Source organism: Anolis carolinensis, chromosome 1, assembly GCF_035594765.1.
Source record: "Anolis carolinensis isolate JA03-04 chromosome 1, rAnoCar3.1.pri, whole genome shotgun sequence".
Taxonomy (NCBI): domain Eukaryota; kingdom Metazoa; phylum Chordata; class Lepidosauria; order Squamata; family Dactyloidae; genus Anolis; species Anolis carolinensis.
Window position 1 is genome coordinate 326,954,647 of NC_085841.1, and position 22,828 is coordinate 326,977,474.

General features: G+C 43.0%; 1 long non-coding RNA gene across 1 annotated transcript; it reads left to right on the forward strand.

Annotated features, from left to right (window-relative positions):
• Window positions 1-672: 672 nt before the first annotated feature.
• On the forward strand, window positions 673-20,443 carry LOC134295508 (uncharacterized). Its single transcript, XR_010002109.1, has 3 exons — window positions 673-10,185; window positions 13,497-13,630; window positions 18,317-20,443. It is a non-coding gene; the product is annotated as an uncharacterized LOC134295508 (long non-coding RNA).
• Window positions 20,444-22,828: the final 2,385 nt, after the last annotated feature.

Genomic DNA, 22,828 nt, shown 5'->3' on the forward strand with positions numbered 1-22,828 from the left:
AAAGAGCGCCCAGGTGACGAAGGAAGGCGGCGGAGGGGCCTCCTCCTCTGCCTCCTCCTCCTCCTTTTCGGTCCCGATTCGCCAACCCATTTGGGGGCAAAAGGAGACGCAGGAGGGGGGCCCAGTCAAGCGACGGCTAAAAGATATCTTTTCAGTTTCCCTAGCACCCTGGAAACGAACCAGGATCTAGCCGAGTCTACTTTGCTTTCAGATTTCAGAGATGTGCTTCAAGGCGGGGAGTGGGGGGGGGGGGGGGGGCGACCCGAAAAGACGCGCCCCTGCCTTGGAGGTGGAGAAAAGTAGATGCGAGAGAGTGTGGGTGTGTGGAGTAGGACTCAGCCACCTTTTCCACCACGACTAGGCCAAGAGCGTGGGCCCCGCATTTCAGAAAGCGATTCGAAGTAACAATGTGGGGGAGGGTGACAACTGAGAAGTGGGGAAGTTAACCTGGTGATGTGTTGTCGAAGCTTTCATGGCTGGAATCACTGGGCTGCTGTGGTTTTCCTGGGCCATATGGCCATGTTCCAGAAGCATCCTCTCCTGTCGTTTCGCCTACATCTATGGCAGGCATCCTCAGAGGTTGTGGAGATCTGTTGGAGACTAGGCAAGGGAGGTTTATATATCTGTGGAAGGGCCTGTGGGAGAAAGAACTCTTGTCTGTTCGAGGCAAGTGTGAATGTTTCAATTAATAACCTTAATTAGCATTGAAAAGCCTCGCAACTTCAAAGCCTGCCTGATTCCTGCCTGTGGAGAATCCTTTTTTGGGAGGTGTTAGCTGGCCCTGATTGTTTCATATCTGGGAATCCCGTTTTCTGAATGTTGTTATTTATTTACTGTCCTGATTTTAGAGTTTTATTTTCAATACTGTTATAAGATTGTGTTCATTTTCATGGTTTCCTCCTTTCTGTTTAAACTGTCCACATGCTTGTGGATTTCAATGGCTTTTCCGTGTAGTCCAGTGATGTAGCATTACATATTCGTTTTGGAGCTGCGATGAAATCCTCCCTGGTCGATGTAAGCGGAGTCTCCCACCCCCCGTCTTTCTAGGCCTTAATGGAAGCCAAAGAAACACGCAAACAAACGCACACGCGTGGACCGCAGAGCCCTGTGGCTGCTCCTGCCTGAGAGTCACGCACGATGTAGCTCTAAAGCGGGCCGCCTCAATGGCCGGGTGGTTTTGTCGCCGCCGCTGGCTCCATCTCAGCGCCGGTGGCTCCTTAAGGGCGCCCTTCCCAGAGTGGGCAAGGCAAGCAAGCAAGCCCTTGGAGGGAGAAAGTAGAGGCCCGCTTCAAGAGCCAGGGCGGCGCCTTCCCTCTCGGCAAGAGGAGCTTTTCCATCCAGACCTCCGGGTATTTTCTCTCCCGCCCCCCAAAAAACTCCCAAGCAAACCCAAAGCCTCCATTCTCTTGGCAAGGCCTTGCACTCCTCCTCTGCTTGAAACCTGCCCTCGCAGTGCAGCTCTGGCTTGGAAGGAAAGGCCGTTGCAACGAAGCCGAATGAAATAAGAGATCCGGGCGCAGAGATATGAGATTGAGCATGTGTGTATGTGGATCACTTCTAGGCCTGATCAGTGGATTCCTGGGAAAGTGGGAAAGCATTTATTTGCTCCCTTAGAAGCTCGTTTGGGTCGGAAAGCGCCTTCGTTTTCGTGTCCACTTGGTGGGACTTTCCATTTCATCGACGAAAGAGAAGCCCCTTGAAAGCTTCGGAAACCAAAGGCCTTTGGAAACGGTTTTCTCTTCTTTTTAGATCCAAATGCTGCCTTTCGAAAGGAAATCTTGGCCTCATTGTTGAAAATATGAATTCAGAGAACTCAAACAACTAATAAAATCATTTAATCGTCTAGGAAATGAGATGTCAATTTCCCCGACTCGGAGGTTGTTAGAAGTTCGTGGTTTCATAGCTGTTCTGTTATTGTTGAGTTTTGACTTAGAGGGTTTTTTTTTAAAAATGTCGAAGATCAAAGAATAAAGGCAAAAGCAACAACAGCGAAACGGGATTGTGGAAGATCGAAGAATTGAACGCCAAAATACAGAGTGGGAAGAACTGCAGCAAGATCCCTCTTGCAAGTCGAATTTAAATCTCTATTAAACTCTTTGGAGTATTGCTGGAACAAGACGCATTTCGACTCTTTAATGTCGAAAAGATAAGCTAGAGATATATTTTCAGGGAGATCGAGAGAAACCTCAGCACGAGGGACTGATATCTATTCCCTCTTTCCATCTAATTTGAGTAAATGTGTTGTCGAAGGTTTTCATGGCCGGAATCACTGGGTTGCTGTGAGTTTTCCTGACTGTAAGCAATTCTTCTGGAACAGGGCTATCCAGCCCGGAAAACTCGCAACAACCCAATTTGTGCAAACATCAAATTAAACTTTTACTTTTTAAGATTCTTAGATGCTTACCTGCCTATAAAAGACTTCAAAAATCTTCCAAGAGAAAATAAAATAGTTTATCGTTTGCATCATTGCCCGGAACAGTTCCTAGCGGCAACTAATATTTAATGAGATTCCTGGTTAAGATTTGAGAACAAAAACAATTTGAGGAGGAAACAGAGTAGCCAGAGATTGCTGAGTTAGGCAGGTTTACGTTATTAGGTGGCTCCAGTTTTAAAATAAAGCATGCCCCTGTTGCTGAAACCGTTTGTTTTCTTTCTCTTTATTTCTTTTCTATTTTGAGACAGGACCTTCTAAGAACCGAGGTGAATTTCCCAATCTAATAATTTCCTTTGTAGTGTTATTTTGGAACGAAAGTGGGTGCTCCAGCTCTGGTAGGTATTCTTCTTTTGAAGTTTGCGCTTATTTTGATTTTGTTGTCCTTGCTAATATGACCAATACCCTCCCGCTCACTTGTCCCTGCTGAGGTTGGGCTGAACACGTGTATCTGAAGGACAACGGGCTGACTCCAGGGTTTAAGAGATACAAGGTAAAGCATCGAAAAGAAAGGAGAAGTTTTGCTACAGAATTAAGAAGGGCGCAGATCGCATCTCAAGGGTAGGATTTGCCTGATACAGCCTGGTACAGCCCGATTCCCAGGCCAATTAAGACAGAAGCCTTGGATTTAAACAGATAGAGAAGGCTAGGAACCTACCTCTACTCTAATCCCAATCCTGTTTACTGGGAAGTGAATGTCCTTGGCAGAAATGACCTCTTTCTAAGGAGCCGAGATTTTGCCTGGGGAATCCCACTGATGTCCAGTCCACAGCATCCCCAAGCGTCAGGTGGTTCCATTGGTCAGTCCTCGGTTATTCAGCGATTGCATTGACACCCTCTCTCTCTCTCTCTCTCTCTCTCTCTCTCTTTCTGTGTGTATCTGCCTTCAGGTCGCCTATGGTGCCTCCATGGGATTCATAAAGGGTTTTCTTTGTCAAGGAAAGTGTGTTGTCGAAAGCTTTCACGGCCAGAATCACTGGGTTTCTCTGAGTTTTCCGGGCTGTATGGCCGTGTTCCAGAAGCATTCTCTCATGACGTTTCGCCCACATCCATGGCAGGCATCCTCAGAGGTTTCTAAGGTCTGTTGGAAACTAGGCAAGTGGGGTTTATATATCTGTGGAATGTCCAGGTTGGGAGAAAGAACTCTTGTCTGTTGGAAGCAAGTGTGAATGTTGCAATTGGGCAGCTTGATTAGCACTGAATGGCCTTGCAGCTTCAAGGCCTGCCTGATTCTTGCCTAGGGGAATCCTTTGTTGGGAGGTGTTAGCTGGCTCTGATTGTTTATTTATTTCCGGTATTTCTACCCGCCCTTCTCCCCAGGGGACTCAGGGCGGCTTACACAGCTGGCAGGATCACTACCAGTATATCATAATAAAATAAAATAATAAAACAGTTAAAAAACAGTTTCATCTCTGGAATTCCCCTGTTCTACATAGGGACCACCAAACGCAGCATTGTCCAGACAGGAATCAAGGAACATGAAAGACACTGCAGACTAACTCAATCGGAGTTTGAGTTAGTCAGCCATAGCAGACACTTGATGAACCAACCTGGACATAGCATATTATTTGAGAACACATAAATCCTGGACCCCTCTAACAACCACCATGTCACACTACACAGGGAAGCCACTGAAATACACGAGCATGCGGACAATTTCAACAGAAAGGAGGAAACCATGAAAATGAACAAAATCTGGCTACCAGTATTTAAAAACTCTAAAATCAGGACAGTAAATAAAGAACAACATTCAGAAAACTGGGGAAATCCAGACATGAAACAATCGGGGTCAGCTAACACCTCCCAACAAAGGATTTCTCCAGGCAGGCCTTGAAGTTGCAGGCTTTTCAATGCTAATCAAGATGATCAATTGCAACACTCACGCTAGCCTTCAATAGACAAGAGTTCTTTCTCCCACCCTGGACCTTCCACAGATATAAAATCCTCCCTTGTCTAGTTTCCAATATACTTCACAGCCTCTGGGGATGCCTGCCACAGATGTGGGCGAAACGTTAGGAGACAATGCTTCTAGAACATGGCCATACAGTCCAGAAAAATCACAGCAACCGACTAAAGAGAGTATTTGGCTAGCCCCTTCCTCTGAAATACAACCTACAGCACCTTCTATGAGCTACTGGTCTCAAATCCAAATACCCCACAGGGGGCTGACCGTGCTTAGCTTCCCAGATCAGACAGGATCCGGTGCCTTTAAGACTGGATTCATTCCGAATGGAGGCTTAAAGTATCCTCCTACAATTCCGTGGGTCTATTGGGCAGTTTAAAAGCCTAGTGAAGCGACAGTATCTAAAAGTGCTCTGCTGTCTATCCTTTTAGCCTGGAACCAAGGGCAAGCGAACAGGAACCGGATCTCGTTGCCCCAAAGCGCGGGGCCCACGCAGGACGGTCCTCACCCTCCAACAGCACTTCCTCTCCGGATTGGGGACCTGCCTTCCTCCGTGACATTTCGAACAAACTCTTCCGGGGAGAGAAAGTTTCTTGTTGAAACTGGCCATCTTCTTCCTCACTTTGATGGGCGTGTGTATACTGTGTCGAAGGCCTTCTTGACTACAACCCCCCTTTCTTTTTTTTCCCTTTCAATGTTTTCTCTGCCAATCTCCAATTCTCTCGGAATTGGGTTGCTGTGAGTTTTCCGGGCTGTATGGCCATGTTCCAGAAGCATTCTCTCTTGAAGTTTCGCCCACATCTATGGCAGGCATTCTCTGAGGTTGTGAGGTTTGTTGGAAACTAGGTCAGTGAGTGTGGAAGGTCCAGAGTGGGAGAAAGAACTCTTTTCTGTTGGAGGCAAGTGTGAATGTTGTAATTAATCACTTTGATTAGCACTGGAAAACCTTGCAGCTTCAAAGCCTGACTGATTTCTGCCTGGGGGAATCCTTTGTTGGGAGGTGTTAGCTAGTCCTGATGGTTTCATGTCTGGAATTCTCCTCTTTTCAGAGTGTTGTTTTCTATTTACTGTGCTGATTTTAAAGTTTTTTCAGTGCTAATCAAGGTGATTAATTGCAACATGCACAGTTGCCTCCAACGGACAAGAGTTCTTTCTTCCACCCTGGACCTTCCACAGATATATAAACTTCACTTGCTTAGTTTTCAACGGACTTCACAACCTCTGAGGATACTTGCCATAGATGCAGGCGAAACGTCAGGAGAGAATGCTTTTGGAACACGGCTATACAGCCCGGAAAACTTAAACCAACCCAGTGATTCCGGCCATGAAGGCCTTCGACAGCACATTCTCTTGAGATTCTTCGCCCTGAGTGGACTATGAGGAGAGAAAGAGGAGGGCGAAGCTGCTAAAAACAAGGAGAGTGAATGCAATGCGAGGAGGAGTAGGAGAGAGAAGAGGGGAGACAATGCGTTTGAACGGCTTTAATTATTCTTTCTCTTTTCTCCTCTTCAGGGGAGTCGCCCATTTCTCCACCCTTTCCATCTCTTTTCCCTCTCCCCCCACTTTGCATCTGTTGAGTACTTTTGAGTCCCTTCCCAGTAGTTTCATGGGGAGGACTCTCCAATAGCTTCTGACCCCGCGCAATCCGGTTGGTCACACTCCAGGATGGAGGAAGAAAGGTGGTGGTGGTGGGGGGGGGAGGCCAAAGAGTGGAGGAAAAAGGGGGGTGTCTTTGTCAATCAAACGCGGGCAAAACCAAAGAGGACGGGGCCAACCTGCCTCCTGGCCACTTCAATTTGCTTTGCGGAGTTGTGGATGGGGCGCAAAACCACGGTGAGGAAAATCCCACCCCAAAAATATAAAGCCAGAGGGGTTCTCTGAAGGGGAGAAGGGCGATGCACCCCACAACCCCTCTCCTTCCAAGCACTTTCGAAGTGGAAAGAGATCATGAAGAAACACATCTGCAAGATCTTTGCAGAACTGGAGCGGTTTGGCTGAATTGGGCGGTTGAGGAGAAGGAGGAATTCCTAAACTTGTTTCCCATCTCCATTCAACTGCGTCCATTAAATAGACTTGTGTCCATTGCAGTGCCCAACCTCAGCTTAGTGTAAAACGATTCTTAGCATCTAGTCCCTTTCAAAACGTTTCAGAATCAATGTGCAAGATTTTCGGGCAGTGTATTTTCCCAAAAATGGGGAAATAATGTCGGCCTTGAGCCAACAGGCCTCAGGTGAGCGCTTTGATGTCTGGAGATCTGCTTTGCGTGAAAATCTCGGTATAAAACCGGCTTCCAAGGAGAGAGCTTAAGATGGCGTCCTTCATTAGGAACACTAGAGAAACTCTTGCTGAAATTAAGCGCCCGCTTAGATACTTGGCTCCCACAGACTTAATGAATGGCAGCCCTTAAACCAAAGGAGCCTCCAAGTGCGTCTTCCCAAGGCGGTTCTCGCTCCTCCACGGGGTGGTTTCAGGTCAACGCTAGACTCCAAATCCTCTCGGAAAAATGTGAACTCAGTGAATTTCGTTGTCGAAGGCTTTCATGGCCGGAATTACTGGGTTGCTGTGAGCTTTCCGGGCTGTATGGCCATGTTTCAGAAGCATTCTCTCCTGACGTTTCGCGTGCTTCTTTGGCAGGCATGCTCAGAAGTTGAGCATGCTTGTTGAAAACTAAGCAAGTGGGGTTTATATATCTGCGGAATGTCCAAGGTGGGAGAAAGAATTCTCATCTTTTAGAAGTGTGGATGTTGCAATTAATCACCTTGATTAACATTGATTAGGAATGGCAGCTTCAAAGCCTGGCTGCTTCCTGCCTAGGGGAATTCTTTGTTGGGAGGTGTTAGCTGGCCCTGATTGTTTCTTGTCTGGAATTCCCGTTTTCTGAATGTTGTTCTTTATTTACTGTCCTGATTTTAGAGTTTTTAAATAGTTATTGCAAGATTTGGTTAATTTTCATAGTTTCCCCGTTTCTGTTGAAATTGTCTACATGCTTGTAGATTTCAATGACTTCTTTGTGATATAATGGTTGTTAGATTAACTCAACCAGAGAAGTCAGCCATAGCAGAGCACTTGATGGACCAACCTGGACACAACATATTATTTGAGAGCACAGAAATGCTGGACCACTCGAACAACCACCATGTCAGACAACCCAGAGAAGCCACTGAAATCCGCAGGCATGTGGGCAATTTCAACAGAAAGGCGAAAACCACGAAAATGAACAAAATCTGTCCTCCAGTATTGAAAAAACTCTAAAATCAGGAGAGTGTATAAAGAACACCACTCAGAAAACAGGGGAATTCCAGACAAGAAACATCAGGGCCAGCTAACACCTCCCAACATAAGATTCCCCCAGGTAGGAAGCAGCCAGATTTTGAAACTGCAAGGCCATTCAATGCTAATCAATTAATTGAAACGTTCACACTTGCCTTCACCAGACAAGAGTTCTTTCTCCCACCCTGGACCTTCCACAGATATATAAACCTCCCTTGATTAGTTTCCGATATACCTCACAACCTCTAAGGATACCTGCCATAGATGCAGGCGAAACGTCAGGAGAGAATGCTTCTGGAACATGGCCATAGAGCCTGGAAAACTCACAGCAACTCAATTAATTTCACTCTTCATCAGAGACCAAATAAGCTTGTTTCATCTGCCCCTTTTAATGGCACTAACACAGAGCAGGGCTACAATCCCTGATCCATTCTGAGAGCCAGATCTGGTGACACCGTAGTGCTATAGGACCCACCAAATCAACGCAAAACTGTGAGCACCTCCCCCCCTCCGAGATTTCCAGGTATCTTCACCAGACAGGCTAAATATTACAAAAAAGCTGGTGAAGGAAAGTCACTTTATTATGAAGCTACAAAAAGTGTTTTTGATCAGAAGGTCCAGGGTGGAAGGTCCAGGGTGGGAAAAGTGGATGAAGCTTTGCTAGGTGTCATGCAGCCTGTGCCCAGAACTGCTGAAAGAAAGGAGAACGGCTGGCCCTCCCCATTCTTTTAAACTATAAGCTTTAGTAGGATTTTTCTTCTAGTGAAAGCAAACACGCCGGGAGACTCATTCTTTGCAAAGGTAAAGGCAACCACGTTTTCAGACTAGCAACAAAGAATGTTAATTCACATTGATGAACTAGGTTTAAACATTAAATATCTAAACTAATAAAAATGGTTGGTGTAGTAGTTGAAGGGAAGACACTTGAATAAGATTCCATATTTATGGGCTGTTATATTCGAATATTATGATATATGTTTTCCACTGAATGTAGGCAAATGAATTCCAAGTTAGATATATTTCAGAAGCATTTGCTGAAGTTAAGTGGCTGAAATTGGAGAGTTCTGAGTAAATTGCAGTTTGTGAATTCTATTGTCAAACGTTTGGGGCTGCGTCTTACACAGAGGGAAGGAGCTGAGGATAATTTTCATGAGCGGTAGGTTGTTTGCAATAAAATGAGGCTAAACACCTGCCTTCTGCCTTCACTTCTCCTGCTTGAGATTTGCCTTTCTCAAGGTAAGCAGAAAGGGAAGGCATTAAGGCGTTTCTCTGTTTCCTTGGCCAGTGGTGTAGACAGTTTTAGACTTTGGATAGTGGTCATCAACCTCCTCTCTTATTATGGTGAGTTCAGAGTTATGTTGTTTGGCTGACTTCAACATGACATATATCGGCCTTGCTCTATTCTATTGGCTGGGCCTCTGCCTCAAAGTCCTATCAAGGCACAGCCTTGCTGTGTGGAAGGGCTCAGGGCCCTTCCACACAGCCACATAACCCAGAATATCAAGGTAGAAAATCCCATAATATCTGATTTAACTGATATTATCTGAGTTCACACTGCCATATATTCCAGTTCAAAGCAGATAATGTGGGATTTTATTCAGCTGTGTGGAAGGGGCCTCCAATGAAGATTGGAATTTACTTCTGGAATAGACTGAAATTTCTTGGAGTACTTCGATTAAAAGTAGATTAAAGCTACTGGCATCATAAACATTCGGGTGAATTGAAATCCAGGAGAACTCCTACTAAAATAGTCCAGGGCCCTTCCACACAACCCTATATCCCAGAATATCAAGGCAGAAAATCCCACAATATCTGTTTGAACTGGATTATCTGAGTCCACACTCAGATAATATGGGATTTTCTGCCTTGATATTCTGGGATATAGGGCTGTGTGGAAGGGCTCTCATTTAATCTTAAAGGTGCTACTAGTTAGATCCATTTTCCCCCTTTTCTGTTTCTGATACTTCTTTTTTTATAATTCTAAAAATAACACCTTTGTAGAAAGTTGATTCTTAAAGAATGAAATACAACCTCCTCTTTCTGAGTTAGTTAAAAAAAATTCCAATAACCCACTACAGCAAGAATGTTCTTAAGCAACAGCCTTTTAAGTACTAAGAGGCTTACAGGAGGTTTTCAAGGAACCAATACCTTGCCCTACCTAGAGAACTGATAGTAACCTAGGTCTACTGAATAAAGAAGATAGTTTGGTGCAGAAAACTCCTACACACAATCTATGATAAGTTAAATTTCACTGAACACTTTTGCCTTAATCCAAATGCAAGTCCCAAATAAAGTAGACAATTAAAGCAACTGAATTTGTATGTGTGATTTTATCCAATAAGTAGCTGGCTTGATTTTGGCCTATTGGGTGCACTGTTGTGTCTAATTAATCAATATATAATTGATGTACTGCTGTAGTAATCACAATATTTTCTTAGTTCTCTCAACTGGTTCCCATTTCCTTCATCTCTTTCCTTCTGGTATGGCCAGAATAGCACACTTCAGTTTCCATGCAGGAGACCACATCTAGAAGACATCTTGCTGAAGAAAATTGAAAGTGAACACAGGCCTTCTGACATATGTAAGTAAGTTGTGAGTGTTAAAATATGGAGAAATAAGTAGTTATAGGAATTAGTAAGAGGGGGGACATGTTTCTGGGCCATCTCAAGACCCTTGTTTTCTCACATGACAGTTTAAGTTCTTTAGGCACCTTCATTGGCATGTTTTGGAAAGGCATGTTTGTCAGGGCATTCTTGGTAGTTCCTTCCAGACAGTGGCACTTCCCAAAACCGGGAGGATTCAGGCAATGGATTGGCTGATGGGGCAGGTGCTTCATTTCCACTTTCTGCAGGGTATGCATTATGGTCAGTCCCTCACATTCACTGTGATTAGGGGCACAGGGCCACCATGAAAGTGGAAAGAACACCTTTCTATGAATGTCTATGTCCTCCAGCAGAACTCTATGGTCACTTTTGAAATGTTCTCTCTAGGAATCTCTAGGTCTCAAGTGCAATTCCTATGGTCAACTTCCTGAATTGTACTGCAGAACCTAGAGAGGTGTTTTCTTTAGAAATCTCTAAATCAGTGGTTCTCAACACATGAGTCCCCAGAGGTTTTGGCCTTCAACTCCCAGAAATCCCAACAGCTGATAAACTGGCTGGGATTTCTGGGAGTTGTAGGCCAAAACACCTGGAGACTCACAGGTTGAGAACCACTGCTCTAGATCCTCTAGCATGACTCTATGGTCACCTTCTGGTAAAGAATATTTCAATCAAATCTTCAAATAATCAAAGCCACAAGAGTCAAACCCACAAATGTGGAGGACAGACAACATTTACTTTTTAAAAAATATTGGTCATATGTTTTTAAATTTCATTTTCACACTTTTATGCCATAAGAGTGGGGAGAAAAGCCAAGGAAAGTATAACAAGTTGATTATGGAGTTCTGTTAGTAAGTCTAATATATATCCAAGAATGAGGTCTATCCATAAGTCTAATATATATCCAAGAATGAGGAAGGGGAGGGTATTGCTCGCTCTCTCTCTCTCTCTCTCTCTCTCTCTCTCTCTCTCTCTCTCTCTCTCTATATATATATATATATATATATATATATATATATAGCAATTGCATTCACAATATCATTTGCTTAGGAAAAACAAAAGTAATTGGTTGTTTCTTTTTTATTCCATTTGTCTTTCTTGTTGATCTTATTTCTTATACTGCCCCATCTTTTTCTTATCTTCTCCTCTGGGCCTATATATTTATATCAATCTCTCTCTCTCTCTCTCTCTCTCTCTCTCTCTCTCTCTCTATATATATATATATATATATATATATATATATATATATATATATATATGTCTATGTCTATGTCTATGTCTATGTCTATGTCTATATCTATATCTATATCTATATCTATATCCATAATAAAAGTGGAAACCCTTATGTTTTATGTGGCACAGCTTATCCGCTCACACAGACAGCCTCTGGCCTCCACAAACAGGCTACAGTTCCCAGTGCTGAGGAACCACCAAGTCACTCCCTTCCACTGACATTGTGGTTACAGCCATGAACATGTAGCCCAAACTCTGCCAATGTCCTCCCCAAACACTATCGCCCAGCACCCAAGGAATGTTTTCGTTTGGGGACAATTTCATCCTAGATTTTGCATTTTCCTCCACCACAGGCAGGCATCCCAGGGTTCTCCATTGGTGTGGAATTTGCATGACCCCGCCTACTGCCCTTCCATTTCAAATCTGTCTGCATAACAAACACACCAGAACTGTGCACCAACTAAACTTACTGGAGGAGTTTGGGGGACTGACTCCACATGGTGGAAGTTGTAGTTCACCCTGCATCAAGTCAGAGCACTGTGACTCCTACTGGAGAATTTAGAGGAGTTGTAGTTCACCTATACCCAGAACACTATGAACCCAAACAATGATGGGTCTGGACCAAACTTGCCATGCATACCCGATATGCCCAGATTTGAATACTGGTGGGTTTTGAGGGGAATTGGCCTGGACATTTGGGAATAGTAGGTACTGGGATTTATAGTTTACCTGCAATGAATGAGCACTTCGAACCCCACTGATGATGGACCAGGACCAATCTTCGCACACAGAGCCCCCATAACCAACAGAACATATTGGACAAGTTTGGGGGAAAGGGAGTTATAGTTCACCTGCATCCAGAGAAACAGTGATCCCCACTGACAATGGACTGGGACCAAACTTTGCATAGAGAAGCCTCATGAGCAACTGAACATACTGCAAGGGTTTGTGGGAATGGGCCTTGAATCTGGGAGTTGTAGTTCTCCCGCATCCAAAGAGCACTGAACCCAAGCCAATGACAGATCTGGACCACACTTGGTACACAGAACCAAAATGGCCAACTTTGAATACTGGCAGGTTTGGGAAGGATTGACCACGATTCTGGGAATTGTAGTTCACTCACTCTAAACTGAGAATACCTAACATTCAAAGACAAACAGTGCCTTTCTCAAATGACGTGGGCACCGCAGGGTCCCCAAGCTAGTATATATATATAAAATCAATTCTTTTATCCCAATCCTGGCTGCTGCATCAAAATATAGACCCAAATTAGGTCATGCCATTTTCTCTCTTTTTCTTGAGTCTTGCAAATTTTTCATTTTAAGTCTAGGGTTTTTTTTAATTTTTCCAAATTAATTTTGTCAATTCTTTATTCCAAGCTTTAAAAAGTGATTCTTTAGACACAATTGGCAACGTTTGTAATAAATACAACACTTTAGGTAGTATGCTCATTTTGATTGTCAATATTCTTTCCAATCAAGACAACTCTAGTTTGCTCCATCTTTGTAAATCTTTTTGTATCTCTTTCCACATTTTTCATAATTGTTTTAAATAAGTACAAGTTCTTATCTGTCAGATAAATTCCCAAATATTTTCTTTTCTTTACTGTTTTGATTTTTACCTCTTGTGACAAAGTTTCTGGATTCTTCTTGCTCATGTTATATGTCATAATTGTTGTCTTGTCTCTGTTTATAAATAAGTCTGTGACTTTTCCAAATGTCCTTAATTATTTCTAGAACCTTTGGTATAATATTTGAAGGATTAAGATTCAATATCATTATGTCGTCTGCAAATAGTCTCATTTTGTAAGTTTCTTTTTTATTGTTATGCTTTCTGTATTGTCACTAGTTCTAAACTGTCTTGCTAAAACTTCCACTGCTAATATAAAAAGTAGAGGTGAGAGAGGGCAGCCTTGACAGACAGTATTTACCTGATGTATTTTTTACCGGAGAGATTTTCAGCAATACAAATCATATTTGCAATTGAATATTACAATTTTTGTGGCTATAGATGTACTCATCTTATAACCAACTTTCTCTCTATATTATGCAAAGCATAGGATATCAATCAATCAATCATTTATTCAAAAACAAGCTGATTGGGTGGCTGTAGCCTCACCTTCTTGGATTCCACTGATGGGAATCATGAGTCCTCCAAATGTTGGACTGCAAGTGGCAGCATCCCTAATCAGAGGTGAGATATGCTAGGAGTTTCGGTCCAATAACATCTGCCTTGTCTTTTGATTGAATCCACCTACTTTGACAGCTAGCAAACTTGGTTGCCATTACCACCCTTCTGGCTGTGAGTTTGGGATTATAACTATGTACTCTGTGAAGAACTAGCTGCACTTTCTTTGGTACAGAGTCCTTCACCAATCAGCTTCACTAGATATTGGGCAGTGGGTGGGTTAGAGGATGGCGAGAAAGGAGGAAAAACTCTTTTCATCTCTATATTTCTAGTCCAGCTCTTGGAACACTGCACCAGGTTGGCTCCTGGACTCATCTCTACCATGGCAGAGAGACTAACCATTTCCGAGTCTTGGTCTACTTTTCCATGATCATTTGGGGCAGGCGTCTGTTGGAGGAAGTGGATGGACTATAGTTTGATAAAAATGAATGAATCCCTATGCATACTGCACATATCTTATTTGTAGTGCAAAAACCATGAAAGCACAATACAATGTTTAAAATGAAGAACAATTTTAACTCACATAAGGTTACCAGCATCCCATTGGGAAGTGTGGACCTGCTTTTGGTTGATGAGATAGGCAAGTTAATTAAGGTTGTTGTTATTATGTGCCTTCAAGTCATTTCAGGGCAACCCTAAGTCTAATGATTAGAGCAGGACCAGGTAAATGACTTTGGAGGGCTGCATCTGGCCCTGGCTGATTGAGGGATTCAGACCCCCTCTTTCCTTTTTGGAATTTTGTAGCTCAAGATGGAGGGTTGCATGTCTTGGTCTTGTGAAACTGATTACCTCACTAGAAAGCATTGGGAAGCTGTGCTAGCAAATAAAAACAAAGAAATGCCCAATCCCTTTCTGTAAAATATCATATTAACTGAAGTTTGGATTGACATGTGGTGACTTCCTGTTGATACTGCTTCTTTTCCATCACACATGACTTTTCAGTGAGTTTCAGTGCATCCCATTCTCTTATAGTTTTATTTCCTGTTTCTTAACTGTGTTGTCCTATATATTTTTTTTTTTTAAAACAAAGTACAGCCTTATACATAAATGTTCAGAAATCAGTCCTGTTGAATACTACTTACACTTGAGAAAATATTCTAGAACTACAGATTTCAAGTTTGAAATTGGTTGTTGCCTTGATGTTCTTCTCAGGATGAAGGACAAGTCAGAAATATTGTTTGTAAACAATTTTATTCTTTTTTGTGAAAAAATTTAATTGTCCTTTTCCTAGCTGGACGCCAAAGAGATTTTGCTATGTATTTTTAAAAATTCATGTACAGTCATAACTCACATGCTGAAAACCCCCCAGAAAAGGAGGAACTGGATGAACATTATAAGGTCTTGTTACAGAAATCAGATACTTTATTTAGTTTGACTATTATCCTCATTGCTTTGTGTTTTTTCTTTGTAAACCATGCCAGGCCACTTACTAGTTGGACAGTATATTGAATAAATAACTCTAACTGCACTCATAAATCCACAACCACATTGAATCAATTTAGTATTGGACTACATACTCAAGGATGCCAGTTTAACTGTTTCTTTGTGCCTTTGACTCTTTTTTATTTTAAAAATACAGTATTATTTTCAGGTGCCCTGATGTGTTCTCTGGTAGCTTGCTGCATCATTCATAAAATCAATGTACATTGAAAAACATGAAGATATCTCAAATGAAGTTTAAAAGCCTCAGAAAATATAGAGATATTCACTAATCATGGGGTGGCTCAAACTCAGTGCAATCACCAGTGCTACTTTCTGGGTGAGCTACCTCTGGACCCCATTTAGTGAGGACATAAGAGTAGGGCCCATTCCAAGATGGTCTCAGGAATCATATATAAGAGATGACTCCAGGTCCCTCTACACCGTAGAATTAATGCAGTTTGACACCACTTTAACAGCTATGGGTCAATGCTATGGAATCCCAAAAGTTGTAATTTAGTTAGTCCCCAGCAGTCATTGACAGAGAAGGCTAAAGACTTTGTAAAACTACAATGATATCAAACTGCATTAATTCTACAGAACAGGTGTACCCTCAGGATCCAAAACTATTAAGGACTGAGTTTTAAAGATCAAAACGAACAAGTCACTGCCATAACTAAATATGTATATTTAATGTGGACAAATTGTTCAGTTACTGGCAGCCCTATGTTCTTAGAGCCGTATCCTGGACACAGCAGTAAACACATAACTGCTGTTATTAGTTCAAGTGGTGTCAAACTGCATTACATCTGCAGTGTAGATATACCCTAGGACTAAGGGAAGAAACCATGTCTAATTGGCCACCTTGATTAGCATTGATTAGCTGAAAGGCTATTCAATGCTAATTAAGGTGGCCAATTGAAAAATTCACACCTGCCTCAAACAGACAAAAGTTCTTTCTCCCACCCTGAACATTCCACAGATATATAAATCCCACTTGACTAATTTCCAGCATACCTCATTACCTTTGAGGATGCCTGCCTTAGATGTAGGCGAAACATCAGGGAAAAAAGCTTCTGGAACATGGTCATACAGCCAGGAAAACTCACAGCAACTCAGTGATTCCGGCCACGAAAGCCTTCAACAACACATTGACTTTGGATCATCTTTGGCCAGATTGGCAAAGCAATCTCTGGTGGCATCTAGTGCCATCCACTACTCAGAGCCACAGAGGACTATTGGGTCTTCTAGCCACAAAGCTAGATTATTGAAGCCACCACTAAACTGGGTACCTGGTTCTTTAGAGCAGTGGTTCTCAACCTGTGGGCCCTCAGATGTTTTGGCCTTCAAGTCCCATAAATCCTAACAGCTGGTAAACTGGCTGGGATTTCTGGGAGTTGTAGGCCAAAACACCTGGGGACCCACTGGTTGAGAACCACTGCTTTAGAGAGTGTTGAATTCCCCCCAGAATAGAGGGTGCATCCACACTGTAGATTTTATGCAGTTTGATACCTAAGGCGCAATGAAAGAGAATCCTGGGACTTGTAGTTTTACAAGATTTTTAGCCTTCTCTGCCACAAAGTGCTGGTGCCTCACCAAATTACAAATCCTAGGATTCAATAGAATTGAGCACTTGTCTTTCAAGTAGTGTCAAACTGCATTACGTCTGTAGTGTAGATGCACCCTAGGACTACTTAGGGCAGTTTTTCAACCTGTGGGTCACCAGATGTTTTGGCCTTCAACTCCCAGAAATCCTAACAGCTGGTAAACTGGCTGGGACTTCTGGGAGTTGTAGGCCAAAACACTTGGGGACACACAGGTTGAGAACCACTGACTTAGGGGGAAGTGATGGGATTTTCAAAAGACTTTTGTTGCAGGAGCTCCGTCAGAGGTCTTGAGAGACTCTAGTCCTTTCCTTCAGTCTTTATCATATCTCTCACCTCATTTCCCCTTTCTCTCTCTCCCCCCCCCCCCCCGCCCCTAAGAAACTCAAGGACATTCATGCCGGTCTCTGGGCTTTTTTTCCATTGAACACGGACCAATCGATATCTTGTCCTGTTTCTCCACGTTCAGTCGTGGTGCCTTCACATTATGTTCTGAGACCTTTCGCCTCACATGTTAAATGCATGCGTTGTAATAGAACTTTGAGTAAGTACTAGGAAGAAAGAGAGTCACAATTCTTTCGATGACAAACATCCGCTTTGTGTTCTCCTAAGCCTTTTTTCGTTTCAGCACCAGCAGCACCTGCGGCAGAAGGAATCATTTTGTTGCAGATGTTGTCAAATCATCTGGAGCCCTTTATCCCCTCCGACCTCTGACTAATCGGAGATCTAGTAATAGAGGAAGATCTGCTTGTCCCTCCTCCTTCTCCTCCGAGGTCATCCCACCCCAACAGGCCGTTTCCAGCTAGTTTCTTTTCTTCTTCAATTCTCCCTCCAATCCCCTTTCTCTTTCCCTCTCTCCCTTCCAGTTTCTCCCATGATGCACCGAGGTAATTGCTTCTTAGCTCCCAGTCTTCCTCTGGGGCTGCCATATAATGTAGATCCATATAATGCAGTTTGAACTGTACCATTTGCGTCTGCACTGACCATATGATGCAGTTCAAAGTATATTCAGCCACTGCAATTGAAGTGGAGTCAAACCGCACTAATTCTACCTGAAGATGTGGGTTTGAATCCGAACTTGGGCATGGAAACCCACTGGGTAACCTTGGGGAAGGGATGGTCTCTCACCCGTCCAGAAAGGCAAAGGCAACCCCTTCTGAACAAACTTTGATCTTATTTTTTCTTATATAAGTGTTGATAGTAAGTCAAAAATCTTAAGGGCACAATATAACAGCGAGATATTTTGGGTGGGTGGGGGGGGGGTGTAGGGTGATTATTGGGCGGGGGTGGTTATAACAAAATGAATATGTAAAATACAAATGCCCTCTAAAACGCTTTTTTAAAACCCAAAGAAAAGCGACATCAAGAAATAACACAAGGGTTTTTAAACTGAATGTATCATCAGCAAGTTAGAAGCAAAATAAAACCTAGAGCCACCTCTTTGATAATAGTTAAGCTATAGGGGCCTGGATACCCTAAAAAGCACTAGATCTTATCTGATCTTGGGAGCTAAGCAAAGTCAGCTCTGGTTAGTATTTGGATGGGGGGCAGCCAAGGAAGAGAACGTTGATGCAAGCTGTATTTCAGATAAAACAACTATCAAAACCATCTCTGAGTATTCCTTGCCTAAGAAAAGCATAGAACAAGAGGGATTCTTTCACCTCCGCAGGAGTCTACCGTATCCCATGCAGCTGTGGACAAGTCTACATAGAGACCCCCAGACGCAGCAGTGCCCAAACACGAATCAAGGAACACGAAAGGCCCTGCAGACTAACTCAGCCAGAGAGGTCAGCCATAACAGAGCACTTGATGAACCAACCTGGACGCAGAATATGATTTGAGAACATGGAAACCACTCTAACAACCACCATGTCAGACTATGCAGAGAAGCCACTGGAATCCGCAAGCATGTGGACAATTTCAACAGAAAGGAAGAAACCATGAAAATGAACAAAAACTGGCTACCAGTATTTAAAAAAACTCTAAAATCAGGACAGTAAATAAAGAATATCACTCTGAAAACAGGGGAATTCCAGACAAGAAACAATCAGGGGCAGCTAACACTTCCCAACAAAGGACTCCCCCAGGCGGGAATCAGCCAAGTCTTGAAGTTGCGGTCAAGGTGATTAATTGCAACATTCACACTTTCCTCCAACAGAGTTCTTTCTCCCACCCTGGGTCTTCCACAGATATATAAACCTCCCTTGCCTAATTTCCAATATACCCCCCCCCCCCCACAACCTCTGAGGATGCCTACCATAGATGCAGGCAAAAAGTCAGGATAGAATGCTTCTGGAACACGGTCATACAGCCGGAAACGCACAACAACACAGTAATTCCGGCCATGAAAGCCTTCGACAACACAAATCCTACGAAATCCATAGATCCTTAGAAGTTGGCAGGCAACTCGAAGGCGCCCATACATTACACAAGTACCATTTTAATTTTGGGTCTTGATTAAGAGAGGAAAACGGGACCCACAACAACAAAACACAAACCAGGCGCCATCTCCGTTGAAGACAGTGCAGCTTAATGCCCGATTAAATATACTCAGGTGGCAAAAATGGAAATGGCTGCACAGCGTTTTCAGCAAGGGAGGTCTCTGTAAATGCTAGGAACAAGCTCGCCGAAGAGGAACTTTTTGAAAGAGCCTGGCAACGACCCGTAAATGTTAGCTGCTTGCTTTATGCTGCCGCAGGAGAGGAAGATAAACAGCTTTGGCTTTTGGCAACACTCACTAGGCATACATGTGGGCACGCCTTGAACACTGACTGGGGGAAAAGAGTGCTCCGGGGAAAGGAAAATGAACTGGATTGCCATGTTTTGTTATCTGTGTTTTATTGCCCTTGCCCCTCACAACGCCAAGAAGGGGAGTGGCCTTTGAAATCCCTCTCGATCTGCGGCTGCCAGCTTTTGGTCCTCCTGGAATTTGGGGCTTCTGGGAGTTGAAGTCCCAAACTCCTGGAGGACCAAAGGTTGGAACACACTGCTTTTGAGCATCTTAACCATCAACGGAAGCCATCTAAGACAAATTGAGGGCCTGTGATTCCAACATCTTCACTATTAAAAAAATATTAGCTAACACATATTTTGGCTCTTCAAATGTTAGCCCTATTTCTGGGTAAACTTTACCTGCTGATTCCAAATAATAGCACCAGCTGTTCCTTATCAGCTCTAGTTTCTGATATACAGAACATGTGGCATCTATCAGTCATGTGCTCACCCATAGAAAGCCATGATAACCATATCCAACAAACTAGAGCTGTTGCAGTCCATACAATATAGTTTTCTGAATCAGCATCCTAATAACCCCGGGAACAAACCTAAAAACCAAGACTAGTTGTTGTTGTTGGGCTCTGTAATAGAATAATAGAGTTGGAAGAGACCACAAAGGCCATAAAGTCCAACCCCGTCATGCAGGAAAGCACTTTTATCATTTTAAACACCTTTGTTTGATGAAGATGCCAATGAAGTTTACGACACTTTAAAAAATCTTCCAACAAGTGTATGGAATGAGGAAGTTGCCGCTGCAGTGGATGATGAAGCAGCTGCTCCCCCTGTGGCTGGAATCGAGCATACCCTCAGGAAGCTGGAAGCTGGAGAAGTTTAAATTGCCTCTATGTCTGTCTCTGTTCTATGTGTATATGGCATTGAATGTTTGCCAATTATGTGTATATTGTGATCCGCCCTGAGTCCCCTTCGGGGTGAGAAGGGCAGAATATAAATACTGTAAATAAATAGCTTGCATGGTGTATTTTGTGCACTGAAGTGGGCCAATAAAAATATTGCTCCTTTGTGGATGTTGTTATATTTTGCTGCATGGCCAACAGGGCTACCTCTGAATATGGCATTCTCATGTTGCTATTTTTGTAAGAAGAGAATAGTTTTATAGTCATAGAATGGTTGAAAAATAGTGGATAATTCTTTCTTTGGAATATATAAGGTATTCTGAAACTGCATGAACTAGTGTAGATTCATATAATGCAGTTCAATGCGGTTTTCGAGCCTACACTGACCATATAATGCAGTTTCAAACTGGATCATACGACAATTCATTCTTTGGAATACATAATACATTTTGAAACAGCATGATTTCATCAGTGCGGACTCATATAATGCAGTTCAATGCAGTTTTTGAGCCTACACTGACCATATAACGCAGGTTCAAAGTGGATTATATGGCAGTGTAATATGGCCTTTGTCTCCGATTGCTTCCTACAGGATTTATTTACACGGATCAGTGAGAAGTCTGCCATTGACAAACAGCCCTGCTTTGCCTTCAGTTGTGTAAAGGGTGAGCCCTCTGTTGCTGAAAGTATTTCACACGCATAGTCTTTCCATTGTGATCCCAAACCTGTGCGCATTTAGGTTTGCCTAAATGTTGTGCACATGTTCATTTGCTGGGATCGAAATCAATGCATTATGTATATTGAAATGCATCTTTTTTTTTCCAAAAAGGAGAATGTTACTAGCTGAAGACGACAGTAGTGGAAGATGAAAAGCAAAGTAGAGTTTTATGGCTTTTGAAAGACGAGAATTCCTTTGAGGCGGGGGAGAGAGGGCTTGAGCTTTTTGTCCTCGCCTGCAGCTCAGTCTACGGCAGAGTAAATCATAACAAAACCGCACTAGCCTCCCAGGAGTCACTCTTCACTGTTTTCACTGCATCGCTTTAGAAAAGTGAAGCGAATCCCTCAAACTTCGACCAAAACATACAGGGGGGCAGATGCACTGTGCCATCTCAATCCCATGTACATCAATCCGGGTCTAAAATCTAAAGACCGGGCCTCCTTCCTTGGTCTCATCTCGGGACTGCCTTTCAGATAGCTTCAATACACTAAATCTCACCTCCCTGGAGTAGGAGGATACTCTGTGTCAAAAAAACAGAGGTCATTCTATAAGCACCGAAAAAATATATATAAAAAACCAAATTAGACATACATACAAAGTATATCTCCCGCCTCATCACAATTTCTGCTTTCTTTTTTAAAAAAACGAAGAATGGGTTTGTACTGTATTTTTTGAAGGGACAGACCTCTTCTGCTGACCCTTCCTGTTTCCTCATGGCTAAGCGGAGGTAAGTGCTATTGCTTGACTAGGGCCCTTTCTGCACTGCTATATACTCCAATTTTGGATCCTGTTAGAAATAGCAACCTCCCAAGCTTTTTACTATTTGTTTGTTAATGCATATATTTGCTAATCCGTATTCTATGTGTATGTTGATTTGCCAGTTTGACAGTACCTCTTTGGTGTGGGAGGAGCTATAGGCATGTGATTGTACTAAGCATGTTCAGACTCAGGACTCCATTTTGTTCAGTCTGCATCAGACCTCAGTGGAGGTGGATGCATGTTGCTGTTTGGACTTCAGTAGAGAAGTATGACTTATGGAATTTAGTGAGTACAACTATACTTAAAGACTATGGACTGTTGATTAAGAATGATACCCTTGAATGAACTCAACACAGAGAGAAGCTATTTATTTATTTACAGCATTTATATTCCGCCCTTCTCACCCTGAATGGGGTTCAGGGCAGATTGCAATGCACAAATATATATATGGCAAACATTCAATGTCATGAGACAAACAACATACAGTATAGACACACACACAGGCAATTTAACATTTCCAGCTTCATGAGGGCATGCTCGATTCCGGCCACAGGGGAACTGTTGCTTCACCCTCCACTAGTGACATGAGTACTGTACTTCCTCATTCCTTTCCGCATGCTGCTGGCAGTTTTATGGTGTTGTAAATTAGTTAAATTAGCCTCCTGCATAAAGCTTACCTAAATTTCCTAGTTGACAGATGCAACTGTCTTTCTGGCTGCTTAGGGAAATGGCAAGCGGGGCTATTTAATGGCCGGGGCTTAACCCGACCCAGGCTTCAAACTCATGACCTTTCCGTCAGTAGTGATTTATTGCAGCTGGTTACTAGCCCCAGCACGGCCCAGCTACATCCTATCCATAACTGAACTTTAATAAGAAATGTGCCTGTATGGTGAATTAATACATTTGAGTAGAATCATAGAGTTGGAAGAGACCTCACGGGCCATGCAGTCCAACCCCCTGCCAAGAAGCAGGCAACTTGCATCCAAGGTACCCTGACAGATGGCCATCCAGCCTCTGCTTCAAAGCCTCTAAAGAAGGAGCCTCCACCACACTCCGGGTCAGAGAGTTCCATTGC